Genomic DNA, 23,698 nt, shown 5'->3' on the forward strand with positions numbered 1-23,698 from the left:
GTGTGTGTGCAGTACTGTATGGGTGGTGGTGGACACTTCCCTGAGGTTGCTCCCTACCAGTGTGGTGACTTCACTGGCTTTGACGGGGACGGCTACGGGACCAACACAGGCTTTAGTGCGTCCAGGGAGGCTGCTGTGCTGCTCTTCTACCATTAAATTCCATCCTAAACCTGATTACAATGTTCTATACACTGTAAAGAATACAACTCTATTGTCCAAAATAAACTAACCATTCTATGGTATTGAATAGAACACTATCCATTCTATGGTATTGAATAGAACACTATCCATTCTATGGTATTGAATAGAACACTATCCATTCTATGGTATTGAATAGAACACTATCCATTCTATGGTATTGAATAGAACACTAACCATTCTATGGTATTGAATAGAACACTATCCATTCTATGGTATTGAATAGAACACTAACCATTCTATGGTATTGAATAGAACACTGTCCATTCTATGGTATTGAATAGAACACTATCCATTCTATGGTATTGAATAGAACACTAACCAAGGATCATCTCTGGGGTCATAAACACTGAAGGAGGTTCTATGGTATTGAATAGAACACTATCCATTCTATGGTATTGAATAGAACACTATCCATTCTATGGTATTGAATAGAACACTATCCATTCTATGGTATTGAATAGAACACTATCCATTCTATGGTATTGAATAGAACACTATCCATTCTATGGTATTGAATAGAACACTATCCATTCTATGGTATTGAATAGAACAACATTCTATGGTATTGAATAGAACACTATCCATTCTATGGTATTGAATAGAACACTATCCATTCTATGGTATTGAATAGAACACTATCCATTCTATGGTATTGAATAGAACACTATCCATTCTATGGTATTGAATAGAACACTATCCATTCTATGGTATTGAAGAACACTATCCATTCTATGGTATTGAATAGAACACTATCCATTCTATGGTATTGAATAGAACACTATCCATTCTATGGTATTCCAATAGAACACTATCCATTCTATGGTATTGAATAGAACACTATCCATTCTATGGTATTGAATAGAACACTATCCATTCTATGGTATTGAATAGAACACTATCCATTCTATGGTATTGAATAGAACACTATCCATTCTATGGTATTGAATAGAACACTATCCATTCTATGGTATTGAATAGAACACTATCCATTCTATGGTATTGAATAGAACACTATCCATTCTATGGTATTGAATAGAACACTAATCCATTCTATGGTATTGAATAGAACACTATCCATTCTATGGTATTGAATAGAACACTATCATTCTATGGTATTGAATAGAACACTATCCATTCTATGGTATTGAATAGAACACTATCCATTCTATGGTATTGAACACTATCCATTCTATGGTATTGAATAACACTATCCATTCTATGGTATTGAATAGAACACTATCCATTCTATGGTATTGAATAGAACACTATCCATTCTATGGTATTGAATAGAACACTATCCATTCTATGGTATTGAATAGAACACTATCCATTCTATGGTATTGAATAGAACACTATCCATTCTATGGTATTGAATAGAACACTATCCATTCTATGGTATTGAATAAACACTAACCATTCCATTCTATGGTATTGAATAGAACACTAACCATTCTATGGTATTGAATAGAAACTATCCATTCTATGGTATTGAATAGAACACTATCCATTCTATGGTATTGAATAGAACACTATCCATTCTATGGTATTGAATAGAACACATCCTATCCATTCTATGGTATTGAATAGAACACTATCCATTCTGGTATTGAATAGAAACTAACCATTCTATGTATAGAACACTATCCATTCTATGGTATTGAATAGAACACTATCCATTCTATGGTATTGAATAGAACACTATCCATTCTATGGTATTGAATAGAACACTATCCATTCTATGGTATTGAATAGAACACTATCCATTCTATGGTATTGAATAGAACACTATCCATTCTATGGTATTGAATAGAACACTATCCATTCTATGGTATTGAATAGAACACTATCCATTCTATGGTATTGAATAGAACACTATCCATTCTATGGTATTGAATAGAACACTATCCATTCTATGGTATTGAATAGAACACTATCCATTCTATGGTATTGAATATTGAACACTATCCATTCTATGGTATTGAATAGAACACTATGTGTGTATGTCTGTGCCATTCTATGGTATTGAATAGAACACTATCCATTCTATGGTATTGAATAGAACACTATCCATTCTATGGTATTGAATAGAACACTATCCATTCTATGGTATTGAATAGAACACTATCCATTCTATGGTATTGAATAGAACACTATCCATTCTATGGTATTGAATAGAACACTATCCATTCTATGGTATTGAATAGAACACTATTCATTCTATGGTATTGAATAGAACACTATCCATTCTATGGTATTGAATAGAACACTATCCATTCTATGGTATTGAATAGAACACTATCCATTCTATGGTATTGAATAGAACACTATCCATTCTATGGTATTGAATAGAACACTATCCATTCTATGGTATTGAATAGAACACTATCCATTCTATGGTATTGAACACAATTCATTCTATGGTATGAAGAACACTATCCATTCTATGGTATTGAATAGAACACTATCCATTCTATGGTATTGAATAGAACACTATCCATTCTATGGTATTGAATAGAACACTATTCATTCTATGGTATTGAATAGAACACTATCCATTCTATGGTATTGAATAGAACACTATCCATTCTATGGTATTGAATAGAACACTATCCATTCTATGGTATTGAATAGAACACTATCCATTCTATGGTATTGAATAGAACACTATTCATTCTATGGTATTGAATAGAACACTATCCATTCTATGGTATTGAATAGAACACTATCCATTCTATGGTATTGAATAGAACACTATCCATTCTATGGTATTGAATAGAACACTATTCATTCTATGGTATTGAATAGAACACTATCCATTCTATGGTATTGAATAGAACACTATCCATTCTATGGTATTGAATAGAACACTATCCATTCTATGGTATTGAATAGAACACTATCCATTCTATGGTATTGAATAGAAACCTAACCATTCTATGGTATTGAATAGAACACTATTCATTCTATGGTATTGAATAGAACACTATTCATTCTATGATATTGAATAGAACACTATTCATTCTATGGTATTGAATAGAACACTATCCATTCTATGATATTGAATAGAAACCTAACCATTCTTTGGTATTGAATAGAAACCTAACCATTCTTTGGTATTGAATAGAAACCTAACCATTCTTTGGTATTGAATAAAAACCTAACCATTCTTTGATATTGAATAGAAACCTAACCATTCTTTGGTATTGAATAGAAACCTAACCATTCTTTGGTATTGAATAGAAACCTAACCATTCTTTGGTATTGAATAGAAACCTAACCATTCTTTGGTATTGAATAGAAACCTAACCATTCTTTGGTATTGAATAGAAACCTAACCATTCTTTGGTATTGAATAGAAACCTAACCATTCTTTGGTATTGAATAGAAACCTAACCATTCTTTGCCATCAACATACATATATAAAGATTTGTTGTCGTTTGTTGTATGAAATCCCGTTTGATGAGATGATGTAATGGATACAACTTCTCGTGGTTATTATAGAGGTAGCATTAATTAATTGAATGTACTGTACAAGTACAATTGCATATATGTGCTGTTAATGTCCACTATTACTGTATGTTAATCCATTGTATCCCTTTCGAGTTGTAATGTTGGTTGTTGGCCACTAGGTGTCGTCGGCGATCCAGATAAACAGGGTCCACCTCAGCTCATTTTGACTCCCTCCCAAATGCCACCATATTCCCTCTATACTTTACTACTTTCTCAACTCCTCAGGCTTTTATCTGTTCTATCCCATAGGGCTCTGTTGAAAAGCAGTGCAATATATAGGAGATAGGGTGTCATTTGTCTAGTTGTCTATGCCAGATCGACTAATTTGTTCTACTCTTGGTCGTCTAGTTTGGTCTAGTCTTGGTTGTCTAGTTTGGTCTAGTCTTGGTTGTCTAGTTTGGTCTAGTCTTGGTCGTCTAGTTTGGTCTAGTCTTGGTTGTCTAGTTTGGCCTACTCTTGGTCGTCTAGTTTGGTCTAGTCTTGGTTGTCTAGTTTGGCCTACTCTTGGTCGTCTAGTTTGGTCTAGTCTTGGTTGTCTAGTTTGGCCTACTCTTGGTCGTCTAGTCTTGGTTGTCTAGTTTGGTCTAGTCTTGGTTGTCTAGTTTGGTCTAGTCTTGGTTGTCTAGTTTGGCCTACTCTTGGTCGTCTAGTTTGGTCTAGTCTTGGTCGTCTAGTTTGGCCTACTCTTGGTCGTCTAGTCTTGGTTGTCTAGTTTGGTCTAGTCTTGGTTGTCTAGTTTGGCCTACTCTTGGTCGTCTAGTTTGGCCTAGTCTTGGTTGTCTAGTTTGGTCTAGTCTTGGTTGTCTAGTTTGGCCTACTCTTGGTCGTCTAGTTTGGTCTAGTCTTGGTCGTCTAGTTTGGCCTACTCTTGGTCGTCTAGTCTTGGTTGTCTAGTTTGGTCTAGTCTTGGTTGTCTAGTTTGGCCTACTCTTGGTCGTCTAGTTTGGCCTAGTCTTGGTTGTCTAGTTTGGTCTAGTCTTGGTTGTCTAGTTTGGCCTACTCTTGGTAGTCTAGTTTGGCCTAGTCTTGGTTGTCTAGTTTGGTCTAGTCTTGGTTGTCTAGTTTGGTCTAGTCTTGGTTGTCTAGTTTGGTCTAGTCTTGGTTGTCTAGTTTGGTCTAGTCTTGGTTGTCTAGTTTGGTCTAGTCTTAAAGATGACCTGGAGCCAGTGGGTTTGGCGACGAATATGTAGCGAGGACCAGCCAACGAGAGCATACAGGTCGCAGTGGTGGGTATTATATGAGGCTTTGGTGACAGAACGGATGGCACTGACTGCATCCAATTTGCTGAGTAGAATATTGGAGGCAATTTTGTAAATGACATCGCCTAAGTCTAGGGTTGACAGGATAGTCAGTTTTACGAGGGTATGTTTGGCAGCATGAGTGAAGGAGGCTTGGTTATTGAAATAGAAGCAGATTCTAGATTTAACTTTGGATTGAAGATGCTTAATGTGAGTCTGGAAGGAGAGTTTACAGTCTAGCCAGCCACCTAGGTATTTGTAGTTGTTCACATATTCCAAGTCAGAACCGTCCGGAGTAGTGATGCTAGGTGGGCAGGCGGGAGCAGGCAGCTATCGGTGGAAGAGTATGCATTTAGATTTACTTGCGATTAAGAGCAGTTGGATGCCGCGGAAGGAGTGTTGTATGGCATTGAAGCTTGTTTGGAGGTTTGTTAGTGTCCAAAGAAGGGTCAGATGTATACAGAGATGTATACAGAAAGGTGTCGTCTGCAAAGAGGTGGATCAGAGAATCACCAGCAGCAAGAGGGACATTGTTGGTACAGTATATACAGAGAATTGAGTCGGCTCGAGAATTGAACCCTGTGGCGCCCCATAGAGACTGCCAGAGGCCCGGACAGCAAGCCCTCCGATGTGACACACTGAACTGTATCAGAGAAGTACTTAGCAAACCAGGAGAGGCAATCATTAGAGAAACCAAGGCTGTTGAGTCGGCCGATGAGAATACCTCTCACGACTGTCTTGGTGTGCTTGGACCATATTAGTTTGTTGGTGATGTGCCCTCTCCACGACTGTCTTAGTGTGCTTGGACCATGTTAGTTTGTTGGTGATGTGTCCTCTCCACGACTGTCTTGGTGTGCTTGGACCATGTTAGTTTGTTGGTGATGTGTCCTCTCCACGACTGTCTTAGTGTGCTTGGACCATGTTAGTTTGTTGGTGATGTGTCCTCTCACGACTGTCTTGGTGTGCTTGGACCATGTTAGTTTGTTAGTGATGTGTCCTCTCCACGACAGTCTTGGTGTGCTTGGACCATGTTAGTTTGTTGGTGATGTGTCCTCTCACGACTGTCTTGGTGTGCTTGGACCATGTTAGTTTGTTAGTGATGTGTCCTCTCCACGACTGTCTTGGTGTGATTGGACCATATTAGTTTGTTGGTGATGTGCCCTCTTCACGACTGTCTTGGTGTGCTTGGACCATGTTAGTTTGTTGGTGATGTGTCCTCTCCACGACTGTCTTGGTGTGCTTGGACCATGTTAGTTTGTTGGTGATGTGTCCTCTCCACGACTGTCTTGGTGTGCTTGGACCATGTTAGTTTGTTGGTGATGTGTCCTCTCCACGACTGTCTTGGTGTGCTTGGACCATGTTAGTTTGTTAGTGATGTGTCCTCTCCACGACAGTCTTGGTGTGCTTGGACCATGTTAGTTTGTTGGTGATGTGTCCTCTCCACGACTGTCTTGGTGTGCTTGGACCATGTTAGTTTGTTGGTGATGTGTCCTCTCCACGACTGTCTTGGTGTCCTTGGACCATGTTAGTTTGTTGGTGATGTGCCCTCTTCACGACTGTCTTGGTGTGATTGGACCATGTTAGTTTGTTGGTGATGTGTCCTCTCCACGACTGTCTTGGTGTCCTTGGACCATGTTAGTTTGTTGGTGATGTGCCCTCTCCACGACTGTCTTGGTGTGCTTGTACCATGTTAGTTTGTTGGTGATGTGTCCTCTCCACGACTGTCTTGGTGTCCTTGGACCATGTTAGTTTGTTGGTGATGTGCCCTCTTCACGACTGTGTTGGTGTCCTTGGACCATGTTAGTTTGTTGGTGATGTGCCCTCTTCACGACTGTCTTAGTGTGCTTGGACCATGTTAGTTTGTTGGTGATGTGCCCTCTTCACGACTGTCTTAGTGTGCTTGGACCATGTTAGTTTGTTGGTGATGTGCCCTCTTCACGACTGTCTTGGTGTGCTTGGACCATGTTAGTTTGTTGGTGATGTGTCCTCTTCACGACTGTCTTGGTGTGCTTGGACCATGTTAGTTTGTTGGTGATGTGCCCTCTTCACGACTGTCTTGGTGTGCTTGGACCATGTTAGTTTGTTGGTGATGTGCCCTCTTCACGACTGTCTTAGTGTGCTTGGACCATGTTAGTTTGTTGGTGATGTGCCCTCTCCACGACTGTCTTGGTGTGCTTGGACCATGTTAGTTTGTTGGTGATGTGCCCTCTTCACGACTGTCTTAGTGTGCTTGGACCATGTTAGTTTGTTGGTGATGTGCCCTCTCCACGACTGTCTTGGTGTGCTTGTACCATGTTAGTTTGTTGGTGATGTGTCCTCTCCACGACTGTCTTAGTGTGCTTGGACCATGTTAGTTTGTTGGTGATGTGTCCTCTCCACGACTGTCTTGGTGTGCTTGGACCATGTTAGTTTGTTAGTGATGTGCCCTCTCCACGACTGTCTTGGTGTGCTTGGACCATGTTAGTTTGTTGGTGATGTGCCCTCTTCACGACTGTCTTAGTGTGCTTGGACCATGTTAGTTTGTTAGTGATGTGTCCTCTTCACGACTGTCTTGGTGTGCTTGGACCATGTTAGTTTGTTAGTGATGTGTCCTCTCCACGACTGTCTTGGTGTGCTTGGACCATGTTAGTTTGTTAGTGATGTGTCCTCTTCACGACTGTCTTGGTGTGCTTGGACCATGTTAGTTTGTTAGTGATGTGTCCTCTCCACGACTGTCTTGGTGTGCTTGGACCATGTTAGTTTGTTGGTGATGTGCCCTCTCCACGACTGTCTTAGTGTGCTTGGACCATGTTAGTTTGTTAGTGATGTGTCCTCTCCACGACTGTCTCGGTGTGCTTGGACCATGTTAGTTTGTTGGTGATGTGTCCTCTCCACGACTGTCTAGGTGTGCTTGGACCATGTTAGTTTGTTAGTGATGTGTCCTCTCCACGACTGTCTTGGTGTGATTGGACCATGTTAGTTTGTTGGTGATGTGTCCTCTCCACGACTGTCTTAGTGTGCTTGGACCATGTTAGTTTGTTAGTGATGTGTCCTCTCCACGACTGTCTCGGTGAGCTTGGACCATGTTAGTTTGTTGGTGATGTGTCCTCTCACGACTGTCTTAGTGTGCTTGGACCATGTTAGTTTGTTAGTGATGTGTCCTCTCCACGACAGTCTTGGTGTGCTTGGACCATGTTAGTTTGTTGGTGATGTGTCCTCTCCACGACTGTCTTAGTGTGCTTGGACCATGTTAGTTTGTTAGTGATGTGTCCTCTCCACGACTGTCTTGGTGAGCTTGGACCATGTTAGTTTGTTGGTGATGTGCCCTCTCCACGACTGTCTTGGTGTGCTTGGACCATGTTAGTTTGTTAGTGATGTGTCCTCTCCACGACTGTCTTGGTGTGATTGGACCATGTTAGTTTGTTGGTGATGTGTCCTCTCCACGACTGTCTTGGTGTGCTTGGACCATGTTAGTTTGTTGGTGATGTGTCCTCTTCATGACTGTCTTAGTGTGCTTGGACCATGTTAGTTTGTTGGTGAGGTGGACACTCCACGACTGTCTTGGTGTGCTTGGACCATGTTAGTTTGTTGGTGATGTGGACACTCCACTGCAGGTTGACTCCACGGTCCTCTTTTTCCTGTAGTCCACAATCACTCCTTTGTCTTGCTCGGTTTAGCATTTTCAAACCAAAAACATCAATGTACCAGATATTAGCATGTGTTAAATGTCATGCCCAAGGCCACGTCTCAATCTGAGGCACATTATAGAGCAGAGTACTGGACATACTACAATGAGTCTTTAAAAGGCATTTTCCCCAACGTTCAAGGATATGGCATTCATGGTAAACACTGTGATATTTTACTAGGCAAGTCAGTTAAGAACAAATTCTTATTTTCAATGACGGCCTAGGAACAGTGGGTTAACTGCCTGTTAAGGGGCAGAACGACAGATTTGTACCTTGTCAGCTCGGGGATTCGAACTCGCAACCTTTCGGTTACTAGTCCAATGCTCTAACATCTACAATGCTCTAACATTAAACTTCCGGCGCCAACAGAGATGGCCGCCTCGCTTCGCGTTCCTAGGAAACTATGCAGTTTTTTGTTTTTTTTACGTGTTATTTCTTACATTAGTACCCCAGGTCATCTTAGGTTTCATTACATACAGTCGAGAAGAACTACTGAATATAAGATCAGCGTCAACTCACCATCAGTACGACCAAGAATATGTTTTCCGCGACGCGCATCCTGTGTTCTGCCTTACAAACAGGTCAACGGAATGGATCGCATGCAGCGACCCCCCAAAAAAACGACTTCGTAAAAGAGGGAAACGTAGCGGTCTTCTGGTCAGACTCCGGTCAAGGGCACCACTCCCTAGCATTCTTCTTGCCAATGTCCAGTCTCTTGACAACAAGGTTGATGAAATCCGAGCAAGGGTAGCATCCTCTGCTTCACGGAAACATGGCTCACTGGAGAGACGCTATCCGGGGCGGTGCAGCCAACGGGTTTCTCCACGCATCGCGCCGACAGAAACAAACATCTTTCTGGTAAGAAGAGTGGTGGCGGCGTATGCCTCATGACTAACGAGACATGGTGTGATGAAAGAAACATACAGGAACTCAAATCTTTCTGTTCACCTGATTTAGAATTCCTCACAATCAAATGTAGACCGCATTATCTACCAAGAGAATTCTCTCCGATTATAATCACAGCCGTATATATCCCCCAAGCAGACACATCGATGGCTCTGAACAAACTTTATTTAACTCTTTGCAAACTGGAAACCATTTATCCGGAGGCTGCATTCATTGTAGCTGGGGATTTTAACAAAGCTAATCTGAAAACAAGACTCCCTAAATTTTATCAGCATATCGATTGCGCAACCAGGGGTGGTAAAACCTTGGATCATTGTTACTCTAACTTCCGCGACGCATATAAGGCCCTGCCCCGCCCCCCTTTCGGAAAAGCTGACCACGACTCCATTTTGTTGATCCCTGCCTACAGACAGAAACTTAAAAAAGAGGCTCCCACGCTGAGGTCTGTCCAACGCTGGTCCGACCAAACTGACTCCACACTCCAAGACTGCTTCCATCACGTGGACTGGGACATGTTTCGTATTGCGTCAGATAAAAATATTGACGAATACGCTGATTCGGTGTGCGAGTTCATTAGAATGTGCGTTGAAGATGTCGTTCCCATAGCAACGATAAAAACAGTACCTAACCAGAAACCGTGGATTGATGGCAGCATTCGCGTGAAACTGAAAGCGCGAACCACTGCTTTTAATCAGGGCAAGGTGTCTGGTAACATGACCGAATATAAACAATGCAGCTATTCCCTCCGCAAGGCTATTAAACAAGCTAAGCGTCAGTACAGAGACAAAGTAGAATCTCAATTCAACGGCTCAGACACAAGAGGCATGTGGCAGGGTCTACAGTCAATCACGGACTACAAGAAGAAACCCAGCCCAGTCACGGACCAGGATGTCTTGCCCCCTGGCAGACTAAATAACTTTTTTTGCCCGCTTTAAGGACAATACAGTGCCACTGACACGGCCTGCAACGAAAACATGCGGTCTCTCCTTCACTGCAGCCGAGGTGAGTAAGACATTTAAACGTGTTAACCCTCGCAAGGCTGCAGGCCCAGACGGCATCCCCAGCCGCGCCCTCAGAGCATGCGCAGACCAGCTGGCCGGTGTGTTTACGGACATATTCAATCAATCTCTATACCAGTCCGCTGTTCCCACATGCTTCAAGAGGGCCACCATTGTTCCTGTTCCCAAGAAAGCTAAGGTAACTGAGCTAAACGACTACCGCCCCGTAGCACTCACTTCCGTCATCATGAAGTGCTTTGAGAGACTAGTCAAGGACCATATCACCTCCACCCTACCTGACACCCTAGACCCACTCCAATTTGCTTACCGCCCAAATAGGTCCACAGACGACGCAATCTCAACCACACTGCACACTGCCCTAACCCACCTGGACAAGAGGAATACCTATGTGAGAATGCTGTTCATCGACTACAGCTCGGCATTCAACACCATAGTACCCTCCAAGCTCGTCATCAAGCTCGAGACCCTGGGTCTCGACCCCGCCCTGTGCAACTGGGTACTGGACTTCCTGACGGGCCGCCCCAGGTGGTGAGTGTAGGCAACAACATCTTCTCCCCGCTGATCCTCAACACTGTCTTGGGGGCCCCACAAGGGTGCGTTCTGAGCCCTCTCCTGTACTCCCTGTTCACCCACGACTGCGTGGCCACGCACGCCTCCAACTCAATCATCAAGTTTGCGGACGACACAACAGTGGTAGGCTTGATTACCAACAACGACGAGACGGCCTACAGAGAGGAGGTGAGGGCCCTCGGAGTGTGGTGTCAGGAAAATAACCTCACACTCAACGTCAACAAAACTAAGGAGATGATTGTGGACTTCAGGAAACAGCAGAGGGAACACCCCCTATCCACATCGATGGAACAGTAGTGGAGAGGGTAGCAAGTTTTAAGTTCATCGGCATACACATCACAGACAAACTGAATTGGTCCACTCACACTGACAGCGTCGTGAAGAAGGCGCAGCAGCGCCTCTTCAACCTCAGGAGGCTGAAGAAATTCGGCTTGTCACCAAAAGCACTCACAAACTTCTACAGATGCACAATCGAGAGCATCCTGGCGGGCTGTATCACCGCCTGGTACGGCAACTGCTCCGCCCTCAACCGTAAGGCTCTCCAGAGGGTAGTGAGGTCTGCACAACGCATCACCGGGGCAAACTACCTGCCCTCCAGGACACCTACACCACCCGATGTTTACAGGAAGGCCATAAAGATCATCAAGGACATCAACCACCCGAGCCACTGCCTGTTCACCCCGCTATCATCCAGAAGGCGAGGTCAGTACAGGTGCATCAAAGCTGGGACCGAGAGACTGAAAAACAGCTTCTATCTCAAGGCCATCAGACTGTTAAACAGCCACCACTAACATTGAGTGGCTGCTGCCAACACACTGTCATTGACACTGACCCAACTCCAGCCACTTTAATAATGGGAATTGATGGGAAATGATGTAAATATATCACTAGCCACTTTAAACAATGCTACCTTATATAATGTTACTTACCCTACATTATTCATCTCATATGCATACGTATATACTGTACTCTATATCATCGACTGCATCCTTATGTAATACATGTATCACTAGCCACTTTAACTATGCCACTTTGTTTACTTTGTCTACATACTCATCTCATATGTATATACTGTACTCGATACCATCTACTGTATGCTGCTCTGTACCATCACTCATTCATATATCCTTATGTACATATTCTTTATCCCCTTACACTGTGTATAAGACAGTAGTTTTGGAATTGTTAGTTAGATTACTTGTTGGTTATCACTGCATTGTCGGAACTAGAAGCACAAGCATTTCGCTACACTCGCATTAATAACATCTGCTAACCATGTGTATGTGACAAATAAAATTTGATTTGATTTGATTTCAAACACGCCCCTGTTGGCTCAAGTGTAAATTAAAAGTCAAATGCAATGTGCTGCTCCATAACGCACTTTGGATTGAATCCCGAACCTGAGTACAAATTAAAAAAGGCAACTTTTAAAATGTTTCAAGGACCTTTTAATGTCAATGTCAAACTTGTACACACATCATCATCATCATCATCATCATCAAACCGATCTGTAACAACAACTCTGTGTGACTGAAATGGGACCCTTTTCCCTCTATAGTGAACTACTGTTGACCAGGGCCCTCTATAGTGAACTACTGTTGACCAGGGCCCTCTATAGTGAACTACTGTTGACCAGGGCCCTCTATAGTGAACTACTGTTGACCAGGGCCCTCTATAGTGAACTACTGTTGACCAGGGCCCTCTATAGTGAACTACTGTTAACCAGGGCCCTCTATAGTGAACTACTGTTGACCAGGGCCCTCTATAGTGAACTACTGTTGACCAGGGCCCTCTATAGTGAACTACTGTGACCAGGGCCCTTTAGTGAACTACTGTTAACCAGGGAATAGTGAACTACTGTTGACCAGGGCCCCTATTCCACTACTGTTGACCAGGGCCCTCTATAGTGAACTACTGTTAACCAGGGCCCTCTATAGTGAACTAAGGGCCCTCTATTGTCCACTTTATAAGGAATAACCATGCATTAGAAAATGCATTAAGTTGAATAATTAATGAATCCCAGTTAATAATAGAGCAGCAACAGATAAATTAAAAAAAGAGAAAATCAACAGGGAAGAAAATGTTTTTAGTTTTTTAGTTTTTAATGCAAAATAGAAACAGGTAAAACATGCCTTTATGTCTGTTATTAACATTGTTCTCTGTTCTGCGTGTTCTACGGGTTCCTCGGTTCTACTGGGTAGTTCTTACAGTTCTATAGATGGCTATTAGGTAATCGACCAATCAGGATTTCAAAAGGCACCCTATTCCCTATATAGTGCACTACTTTGGGCCACAGACTCTGGTCATAAGTAGTGCACTATATAGGGTAGCATTAGGATGCAGAGGAGGCGTCACCTTTCAAAAATAAAGTCCTAAACAGGTGAATGCAAATATCTCTTTAAGACGACATTAACCTTGTTATCACCCTGTCCTCTCTCTCTCCAGGCCTGTTATCACCCTGTCCTCTCTCTCTCCAGGCCTGTTATCACCCTGTCCTCTCTCTCTCTCTCTCCAGGCCTGTTATCACCCTGTCCTCTCTCTCTCCAGGCCTGTTATCACCCTGTCTCTCTCTCTCTCCAGGCCTGTTATCACCCTGTCCTCTCTCTCTCCAGGCCTGTTATCACCCTGTCCCCTCTCTCTCCAGGCCTGTTATCACCCTGTCCTCTCTCTCTCCAGGCCTGTTATCACCCTGTCCTCTCTCTCTCCAGGCCTGTTATCACCCTGTCCTCTCTCTCTCCAGGCCTGTTATCACCCTGTCTCTCTCTCTCCAGGCCTGTTATCACCCTGTCCTCTCTCTCTCCAGGCCTGTTATCACCCTGTCCTCTCTCTCTCCAGGCCTGTTATCACCCTGTCTCTCTCTCCAGGCCTGTTATCTCTCTCTCTCTCCAGGCCTGTTATCACCCTGTCCTCTCTCTCTCCAGGCCTGTTATCACCCTGTCCCTCTCTCTCTCTCCAGGCCTGTTATCACCCTGTCCTCTCTCTCTCTCCAGGCCTGTTATCACCCTGTCCTCTCTCTCTCCAGGCCTGTTATCACCCTGTCCTCTCTCTCTCTCCAGGCCTGTTATCACCCTGTCCTCTCTCTCTCCAGGCCTGTTATCACCCTGTCCTCTCTCTCTCCAGGCCTGTTATCACCCTGTCCTCTCTCTCCAGGCCTGTTATCACCCTGTCCTCTCTCTCTCCAGGCCTGTTATCACCCTGTCCTCTCTCTCTCCAGGCCTGTTATCACCCTGTCCTCTCTCTCTCCAGGCCTGTTATCACCCTGTCCTCTCTCTCTCCAGGCCTGTTATCACCCTTTCCTCTCTCTCTCCAGGCCTGTTATCACCCTGTCCTCTCTCTCTCTCTCTCTCTCTCCAGGCCTGTTATCACCCTGTCCTCTCTCTCTCCAGGCCTGTTATCACCCTGTCCTCTCTCTCTCCAGGCCTGTTATCACCCTGTCCTCTCTCTCTCCAGGCCTGTTATCACCCTGTCCTCTCTCTCTCTCCAGGCCTGTTATCACCCTGTCCTCTCTCTCTCCAGGCCTGTTATCACCCTGTCCCCTATCTCTCCAGGCCTGTTATCACCCTGTCCTCTATCTCTCCAGGCCTGTTGTCACCCTGTCCTCTATCTCTCCAGGCCTGTTATCACCCTGTCCTCTATCTCTCCAGGCCTGTTGTCACCCTGTCCTCTCTCTCTCCAGGCCTGTTATCACCCTGTCCTCTCTCTCTCCAGGCCTGTTATCACCCTGTCCTCTATCTCTCCAGGCCTGTTATCACCCTGTCCTCTATCTCTCCAGGCCTGTTGTCACCCTGTCCTCTCTCTCTCCAGGCCTGTTATCACCCTGTCCTCTATCTCTCCAGGTCTGTTATCACCCTGTCCTCTCTCTCTCCAGGCCTGTTATCACCCTGTCCTCTCTCCAGGCCTGTTATCACTCTGTCCTCTATCTCTCCAGGCCTGTTATCACCCTGTCCTCTCTCTCTCCAGGGCTGTTATCACCCTGTCCTCTCTCTCTCCAGGCCTGTTATCACCCTGTCCTCTCTCTCTCCAGGCCTGTTATCACCCTGTCCTCTCTCTCTCTCCAGGCCTGTTATCACCCTGTCCTCTCTCTCTCCAGGCCTGTTGTCACCCTGTCCTCTATCTCTCCAGGCCTGTTATCACCCTGTCCTCTCTCTCTCTCCAGGCCTGTTATCACCCTGTCCTCTCTCTCTCCAGGCCTGTTATCACCCTGTCCTCTATCTCTCCAGGCCTGTTGTCACCCTGTCCTCTCTCTCTCCAGGCCTGTTATCACCCTGTCCTCTCTCTCCAGGCCTGTTGTCACCCTGTCCTCTCTCTCTCCAGGCCTGTTATCACCCTGTCTCTCTCTCTGTGTCTCCAGGCCTGTTATCACCCTGTCTCTCTCTCTCTCTCCAGGCCTGTTATCACCCTGTCCTCTCTCTGTCTCTCCAGGCCTGTTATCACCCTGTCCTCTCTCTCTCTCTCCAGGCCTGTTATCACCCTGTCCTCTCTCTCTCCAGGCCTGTTATCACCCTGTCCTCTCTCTCTCCAGGCCTGTTATCACCCTGTCCTCTCTCTCTCCAGGCCTGTTATCACCCTGTCCTCTCTCTCTCCAGGCCTGTTATCACCCTGTCCTCTCTCTCTCCAGGCCTGTTATCACCCTGTCCTCTCTCTCTCCAGGCCTGTTATCACCCTGTCCTCTCTCTCTGTCTCTCCAGGCCTGTTATCACCCTGTCCTCTCTCTCTGTCTCTCCAGGCCTGTTATCACCCTGTCCTCTCTCTCTGTCTCTCCAGGCCTGTTATCACCCTGTCCTCTCTCTCTCCAGGCCTGTTATCACCCTGTCCTCTCTCTCTCCAGGCCTGTTATCACCCTGTCCTCTCTCTCTCCAGGCCTGTTATCACCCTGTCCTCTCTCTCTCCAGGCCTGTTATCACCCTGTCCTCTATCTCTCCAGGCCTGTTGTCACCCTGTCCTCTATCTCTCCAGGCCTGTTATCACCCTGTCCTCTATCTCTCCAGGCCTGTTGTCACCCTGTCCTCTCTCTCTCCAGGCCTGTTATCACCCTGTCCTCTATCTCTCCAGGCCTGTTATCACCCTGTCCTCTATCTCTCCAGGCCTGTTATCACCCTGTCCTCTATCTCTCCAGGCCTGTTGTCACCCTGTCCTCTCTCTCTCCAGGCCTGTTATCACCCTGTCCTCTATCTCTCCAGGCCTGTTATCACCCTGTCCTCTATCTCTCCAGGCCTGTTATCACCCTGTCCTCTATCTCTCCAGGCCTGTTGTCACCCTGTCCTCTATCTCTCCAGGTCTGTTATCACCCTGTCCTCTCTCTCTCCAGGCCTGTTATCACCCTGTCCTCTCTCGAGGCCTGTTATCACTCTGTCCTCTATCTCTCCAGGCCTGTTATCACCCTGTCCTCTGTCTCTCCAGGCCTGTTATCACCCTGTCTCTCTCTCTCCAGGCCTGTTATCACCCTGTCTCTCTCTCCAGGCCTGTTATCACCCTGTCCTCTCTCTCTCAGGCCTGTTATCACCCTGTCCTCTCTCTCTCCAGGCCTGTTATCACCCTGTCCTCTATCTCTCCAGGCCTGTTATCACCCTGTCCTCTATCTCTCCAGGCCTGTTATCACCCTGCTCTCTCTCTCTCTCTCTCTCTCCAGGCCTGTTATCACCCTGTCTCTCTCTCGAATCTCTCCAGGCCTGTTATCACCCTGTCTAAATCTCTCTCCAGGCCTGAATTATCACCCTGTCTCTCTCTCTCCAGGCCTGTTATCACCCTGTCCTCTCTCTCTCCAGGCCTGTTATCACCCTGTCTCTCTCTCTCCAGGCCTGTTATCACCCTGTCTCTATCTCTCCAGGCCTGTTGTCACCCTGTCCTCTATCTCTCCAGGCCTGTTCATCACCCTGTCCTCTATCTCTCCAGGCCTGTTGTCACCCTGTCCTCTCTCTCCAGGCCTGTTATCACCCTGTCCTCTATCTCTCCAGGCCTGTTATCACCCTGTCCTCTATCTCTCCAGGCCTGTTATCACCCTGTGGTTAATCTCTCCAGGCCTGTGTCACCCTGTCCTCTCTCTCTCCAGGCCTGTTATCACCCTGATCCTCTATCTCTCCAGGCCTGTTATCACCCTGTCCTCTATCTCTCCAGGCCTGTTATCACCCTGTCCTCTATCTCTCCAGGCCTGTTGTCACCCTGTCCTCTATCTCTCCAGGTCTGTTATCACCCTGTCCTCTCTCTCTCCAGGCCTGTCTATCACCCTGTCCTTCTCAGAAAGGCCTGTTATAACTCTGTCCTCTATCTCTCCAGGCCTGTTATCACCCTGTCCTCTCTCTCTCCAGGCCTGTTATCACCCTGTCCTCTCTCTCTCCAGGCCTGTTATCACCCTGTCCTCTCTCTCTCCAGGCCTGTTATCACCCTGTCCTCTCTCTCTCCAGGCCTGTTATCACCCTGTTCTGGTTCTCTCCAGGCCTGTTATCACCCTGTCCTCTATCTCTCCAGGCCTGTTATCACCCTGTCCTCTATCTCTCCAGGCCTGTTATCACCCTGTCTCTCTCTCTCTATCTCCAGGCCTGTTATCACCCTGTCTCTCTCTCTCTCCAGGCCTGTTGTCACCCTGTCCTCTATCTCTCCAGGCCTGTTATCACCCTGTCCTCTCTCTGTCTATTCAGGCCTGTTAATCACCCTGTCCTCTCTCTCTCCAGGCCTGTTATCACCCTGTCCTCTCTCTCTGTCTCTCCAGGCCTGTTATTTCACCCTGTTCCTCTCTCTCTGTCTCTCCAGGCCTGTTACACCCTGTCCTCTCTCTCTCCAGGCCTGTTATCACCCTGTCCTCATCTCTCCAGGATGTTATCACCCTGTCCCCTCTCTCTCCAGGCCTGTTATCACCCTGTCCTCTATCTCTCCAGGCCTGTTATCACCCTAGTGATTCTCTCTCCAGGCCTGTTATCACCCTGTCCTCTTTCTCCAGGCCTGTTATCACCCTGTCCTCTCTCTCAAGGAGAGGATCTCTCCAGGCCTGTTATCATTCTGTCTCTCTCTCTGTCTCTCCAGGCCTGTTATCACCCTGTCCTCTCTCTCTGTCTCTCCAGGCCTGTTATCACCCTGTCCTCTCTCTCTGTCTCTCCAGGCCTGTTATCACCCTGTCCTCTCTTCTCTCCAGGCCTGTTATCAGATGTCCTCTCTCTCTCCAGGCCTGTTATCACCCTGTCCTCTCTCTCTCCAGGCCTGTTATGGAACCCTGTCCTCTCTCTCTCCAGGCCTGTTATCACCCTGTCCTCTATCTCTCCAGGCCTGATTATCACCCTAGTCCTCTCTCTCTCCAGGCCTGTTATCACCCTGTCTCTCTCTCTCCAGGCCTGTTGTCAGGTCTGTCCTCTCTCTCTCTCCAGGCCTGTTATCACCCTGTCCTTCTCTCTGTCTCTCCAGGCCTGTTATCACCCTGTCCTCTCTCTCTCTCTCTCTCCAGGCCTGTTGTCACCCTGTCCTCTATCTCTCCAGGCCTGTTATCACCCTGTCCTCTCTCTCTCTCTCTCTCCAGGCCTGTTATCACCCTGTCCTCTATCTCTCCAGGCCCACATAACAGGGCTAAGAAGAAGTGATTTAAATTGTCTTTAAACGTGCAGTATATAAAACAGACATACCCCCACACCATGCCAGCCTCCCAAATGCCACCCTAATCCCTGCACACTTCACGACTTTAGCCGAGTTTTGACGACTGACCCCCTATGTGTCTTCTATAGGGACTAGGGTGCCATATCGTACGCAGACACAGATTCATGTTTCTATAGGTCCGTGTTCAGCACGGGAAGGAAAGGTAGGGTAGTGTGGTAGTAGGGTAGGTTGTCTGTACGAGACTCTGCATTAAAACAGCAGTTTGTCTTCCCGGGAAGAAAAGATCTGTCTTGTAATAAACACAAATCATTGTTTTCAGAGTCTCTTGTAACAAAGTTCTCCTGGTCCGTTAGGGCAAACTCAGCTCCTGAATCCAGACCCTGTGGGTTGGAATCCAGCTCCATGATTTCTGTATGTCCAGGGACAGTGTGGTCATGGTTACTACATAGTATGTACTATATGTCAGTGGCTCAAGGTGAGCTAGAAAACCTGGTAGGATTATGGCGTAGACAGACCAATCCCCTTCGAGCATTCCGGATTGGAACCCAACGTTCTGGAACTAGAACCCAAACAGAACTTCCGTTCATTGTCACATCAGCGCAGGAGCTGAGTCTAGTCCACCAATCACAGAGCTTCAGAGAGGTTGGGAGACAAGAGGTTAGAGGGAGGAAGGTTTGATGGTTAAGGTCTAGTGACACCATAGAGGAGTGGAGAGAGAGAGGGGAACCATAGAACTACAACTCAATTCTAACTCACATTCTGGGGGATTGAATTAGATGGTCAATTCTAAATCTGGTTTCTTTCAGAAAGGAGATTAGAACTCTATTCTAAATCGAATTCTAAGGAATTAGGTTCTAAATCTAGATGATTCTTAGGGATTGAATTAGAACTCAATTTCTGAATTAGAACTCAATTCATTCTAAGGAATTAGAACTCAATTCTAAATCGAATTCTAAGGATTGAATTAGAACTCAATTCTAAATCGAATTCTAAGGAATTAGAACTCAATTCTAAATCGAATTCTAAGGGATTGAATTAGAACTCAATTCTAAATCGAATTCTAAGGGATTGAATTAGAACTCAATTCTCAGAAAATCGATTCTAAGGTTAATTAGAATTCTGGTTTCCTTTCAGAAAATCAAGGAGAGGATGCTATTTTAGATGGTTAAGGTCTAGATGATTCTGGTTTCCTTTCAGAAAGGAGACAAGGAGAGGATGCTATTTTAGATGGTTAAGGTCTAGATGATTCTGGTTTCCTTTCAGAAAGGAGACAAGGAGAGGATGCTATTTTAGATGGTTAATGTCTAGATGATTCTGGTTTCCTTTCAGAAAGGAGACAAGGAGAGGATGCTATTTTAGATGGTTAAGGTCTAGATGATTCTGGTTCCTTTCAGAAAGGAGACAAGGAGAGGATGCTATTTTAGATGGTTCAGGTCTAGATGATTCTGGTTTCCTTTCAGAAAGGAGACAAGGAGAGGATCTATTTTAGATGGTTAAGGTCTAGATGATTCTGGTTTCCTTTCAGAAAGGAGACAAGGAGAGGATGCTATTTTAGATGGTTAAGGTCTAGATGATTCTGGTTTCCTTTCAGAAAGGAGACAAGGAGAGGATGCTATTTTAGATGGTTAAGGTCTAGATGATTCTGGTTTCCTTTCAGAAAGGAGACAAGGAGAGGATGCTATTTTAGATGGTTAAGGTCTAGATGATTCTGGTTTCCTTTCAGAAAGGAGACAAGGAGAGGATGCTATTTTAGATGGTTAAGGTCTAGATGATTCTGGTTTCCTTTCAGAAAGGAGACAAGGAGAGGATGCTATTTTAGATGGTTAAGGTCTAGATGATTCTGGTTTCCTTTCAGAAAGGAGACAAGGAGAGGATGCTATTTTAGATGGTTAAGGTCTAGATGATTCTGGTTTCCTTTCAGAAAGGAGACAAGGAGAGGATGCTATTTTAGATGGTTAAGGTCTAGATGATTCTGGTTTCCTTTCAGAAAGGAGACAAGGAGAGGATGCTATTTTAGATGGTTAAGGTCTAGATGATTCTGGTTTCCTTTCAGAAAGGAGACAAGGAGAGGATGCTATTTTAGATGGTTAAGGTCTAGATGATTCTGGTTTCCTTTCAGAAAGGAGACAAGGAGAGGATGCTATTTTAGATGGTTAAGGTCTAGATGATTCTGGTTTCCTTTCAGAAAGGAGACAAGGAGAGGATGCTATTTTAGATGGTTAAGGTCTAGATGATTCTGGTTTCCTTTCAGAAAGGAGACAAGGAGAGGATGCTATTTTAGATGGTTAAGGTCTAGATGATTCTGGTTTCCTTTCAGAAAGGAGACAAGGAGAGGATGCTATTTTAGATGGTTAAGGTCTAGATGATTCTGGTTTCCTTTCAGAAAGGAGACAAGGAGAGGATGCTATTTTAGATGGTTAAGGTCTAGATGATTCTGGTTTCCTTTCAGAAAGGAGACAAGGAGAGGATGCTATTTTAGATGGTTAAGGTCTAGATGATTCTGGTTTCCTTTCAGAAAGGAGACAAGGAGAGGATGCTATTTTAGATGGTTAAGGTCTAGATGATTCTGGTTTCCTTTCAGAAAGGAGACAAGGAGAGGATGCTATTTTAGATGGTTAAGGTCTAGATGATTCTGGTTTCCTTTCAGAAAGGAGACAAGGAGAGGATGCTATTTTAGATGGTTAAGGTCTAGATGATTCTGGTTTCCTTTCAGAAAGGAGACAAGGAGGAGACAAGGAGAGGATGCTATTTTAGATGGTTAAGGTCTAGATGATTCTGGTTTCCTTTCAGAAAGGAGACAAGGAGAGGATGCTATTTTAGATGGTTAAGGTCTAGATGATTCTGGTTTCCTTTCAGAAAGGAGACAAGGAGAGGATGCTATTTTAGATGGTTAAGGTCTAGATGATTCTGGTTTCCTTTCAGAAAGGAGACAAGGAGAGGATGCTATTTTAGATGGTTAAGGTCTAGATGATTCTGGTTTCCTTTCAGAAAGGAGACAAGGAGAGGATGCTATTTTAGATGGTTAAGGTCTAGATGATTCTGGTTTCCTTTCAGAAAGGAGACAAGGAGAGGATGCTATTTTAGATGGTTAAGGTCTAGATGATTCTGGTTTCCTTTCAGAAAGGAGACAAGGAGAGGATGCTATTTTAGATGGTTAAGGTCTAGATGATTCTGGTTTCCTTTCAGAAAGGAGACAAGGAGAGGATGCTATTTTAGATGGTTAAGGTCTAGATGATTCTGGTTTCCTTTCAGAAAGGAGACAAGGAGAGGATGCTATTTTAGATGGTTAAGGTCTAGATGATTCTGGTTTCCTTTCAGAAAGGAGACAAGGAGAGGATGCTATTTTAGATGGTTAAGGTCTAGATGATTCTGGTTTCCTTTCAGAAAGGAGACAAGGAGAGGATGCTATTTTAGATGGTTAAGGTCTAGATGATTCTGGTTTCCTTTCAGAAAGGAGACAAGGAGAGGATGCTATTTTAGATGGTTAAGGTCTAGATGATTCTGGTTTCCTTTCAGAAAGGAGACAAGGAGAGGATGCTATTTTAGATGGTTAAGGTCTAGATGATTCTGGTTTCCTTTCAGAAAGGAGACAAGGAGAGGATGCTATTTTAGATGGTTAAGGTCTAGATGATTCTGGTTTCCTTTCAGAAAGGAGACAAGGAGAGGATGCTATTTTAGATGGTTAAGGTCTAGATGATTCTGGTTTCCTTTCAGAAAGGAGACAAGGAGAGGATGCTATTTTAGATGGTTAAGGTCTAGATGATTCTGGTTTCCTTTCAGAAAGGAGACAAGGAGAGGATGCTATTTTAGATGGTTAAGGTCTAGATGATTCTGGTTTCCTTTCAGAAAGGAGACAAGGAGAGGATGCTATTTTAGATGGTTAAGGTCTAGATGATTCTGGTTTCCTTTCAGAAAGGAGACAAGGAGAGGATGCTATTTTAGATGGTTAAGGTCTAGATGATTCTGGTTTCCTTTCAGAAAGGAGACAAGGAGAGGATGCTATTTTAGATGGTTAAGGTCTAGATGATTCTGGTTTCCTTTCAGAAAGGAGACAAGGAGAGGATGCTATTTTAGATGGTTAAGGTCTAGATGATTCTGGTTTCCTTTCAGAAAGGAGACAAGGAGAGGATGCTATTTTAGATGGTTAAGGTCTAGATGATTCTGGTTTCCTTTCAGAAAGGAGACAAGGAGAGGATGCTATTTTAGATGGTTAAGGTCTAGATGATTCTGGTTTCCTTTCAGAAAGGAGACAAGGAGAGGATGCTATTTTAGATGGTTAAGGTCTAGATGATTCTGGTTTCCTTTCAGAAAGGAGACAAGGAGAGGATGCTATTTTAGATGGTTAAGGTCTAGATGATTCTGGTTTCCTTTCAGAAAGGAGACAAGGAGAGGATGCTATTTTAGATGGTTAAGGTCTAGATGATTCTGGTTTCCTTTCAGAAAGGAGACAAGGAGAGGATGCTATTTTAGATGGTTAAGGTCTAGATGATTCTGGTTTCCTTTCAGAAAGGAGACAAGGAGAGGATGCTATTTTAGATGGTTAAGGTCTAGATGATTCTGGTTTCCTTTCAGAAAGGAGACAAGGAGAGGATGCTATTTTAGATGGTTAAGGTCTAGATGATTCTGGTTTCCTTTCAGGAAGGAGACAAGGAGAGGATGCTATTTTAGATGGTTAAGGTCTAGATGATTCTGGTTTCCTTTCAGAAAGGAGACAAGGAGAGGATAGTTTCCTTTCAGAGGGAGACAAGGAGAGGATGCTATTTTAGATGGTTAAGGTCTAGATGATTCTGGTTTCCTTTCAGAAAGGAGACAAGGAGAGGATGCTATTTTAGATGGTTAAGGTCTAGATGATTCTGGTTTCCTTTCAGAAAGGAGACAAGGAGAGGATGCTATTTTAGATGGTTAAGGTCTAGATGATTCTGGTTTCCTTTCAGAAAGGAGACAAGGAGAGGATGCTATTTTAGATGGTTAAGGTCTAGATGATTCTGGTTTCCTTTCAGAAAGGAGACAA

The 23,698-nt window shown here is 44.6% G+C and overlaps 1 long non-coding RNA gene across 1 annotated transcript; it reads left to right on the forward strand.

Annotated features, from left to right (window-relative positions):
• The first annotated feature begins 14,810 nt into the window (after positions 1-14,810).
• LOC127920422 (uncharacterized) lies at positions 14,811-17,523 on the forward strand. Its single transcript, XR_008106218.1, has 3 exons — positions 14,811-14,945; positions 17,192-17,287; positions 17,383-17,523. It is a non-coding gene; the product is annotated as an uncharacterized LOC127920422 (long non-coding RNA).
• The last annotated feature ends 6,175 nt before the right edge of the window (positions 17,524-23,698 follow it).

The sequence above is a fragment of the Oncorhynchus keta genome, unplaced genomic scaffold (genome assembly GCF_023373465.1).
Source record: "Oncorhynchus keta strain PuntledgeMale-10-30-2019 unplaced genomic scaffold, Oket_V2 Un_contig_1948_pilon_pilon, whole genome shotgun sequence".
Taxonomy (NCBI): domain Eukaryota; kingdom Metazoa; phylum Chordata; class Actinopteri; order Salmoniformes; family Salmonidae; genus Oncorhynchus; species Oncorhynchus keta.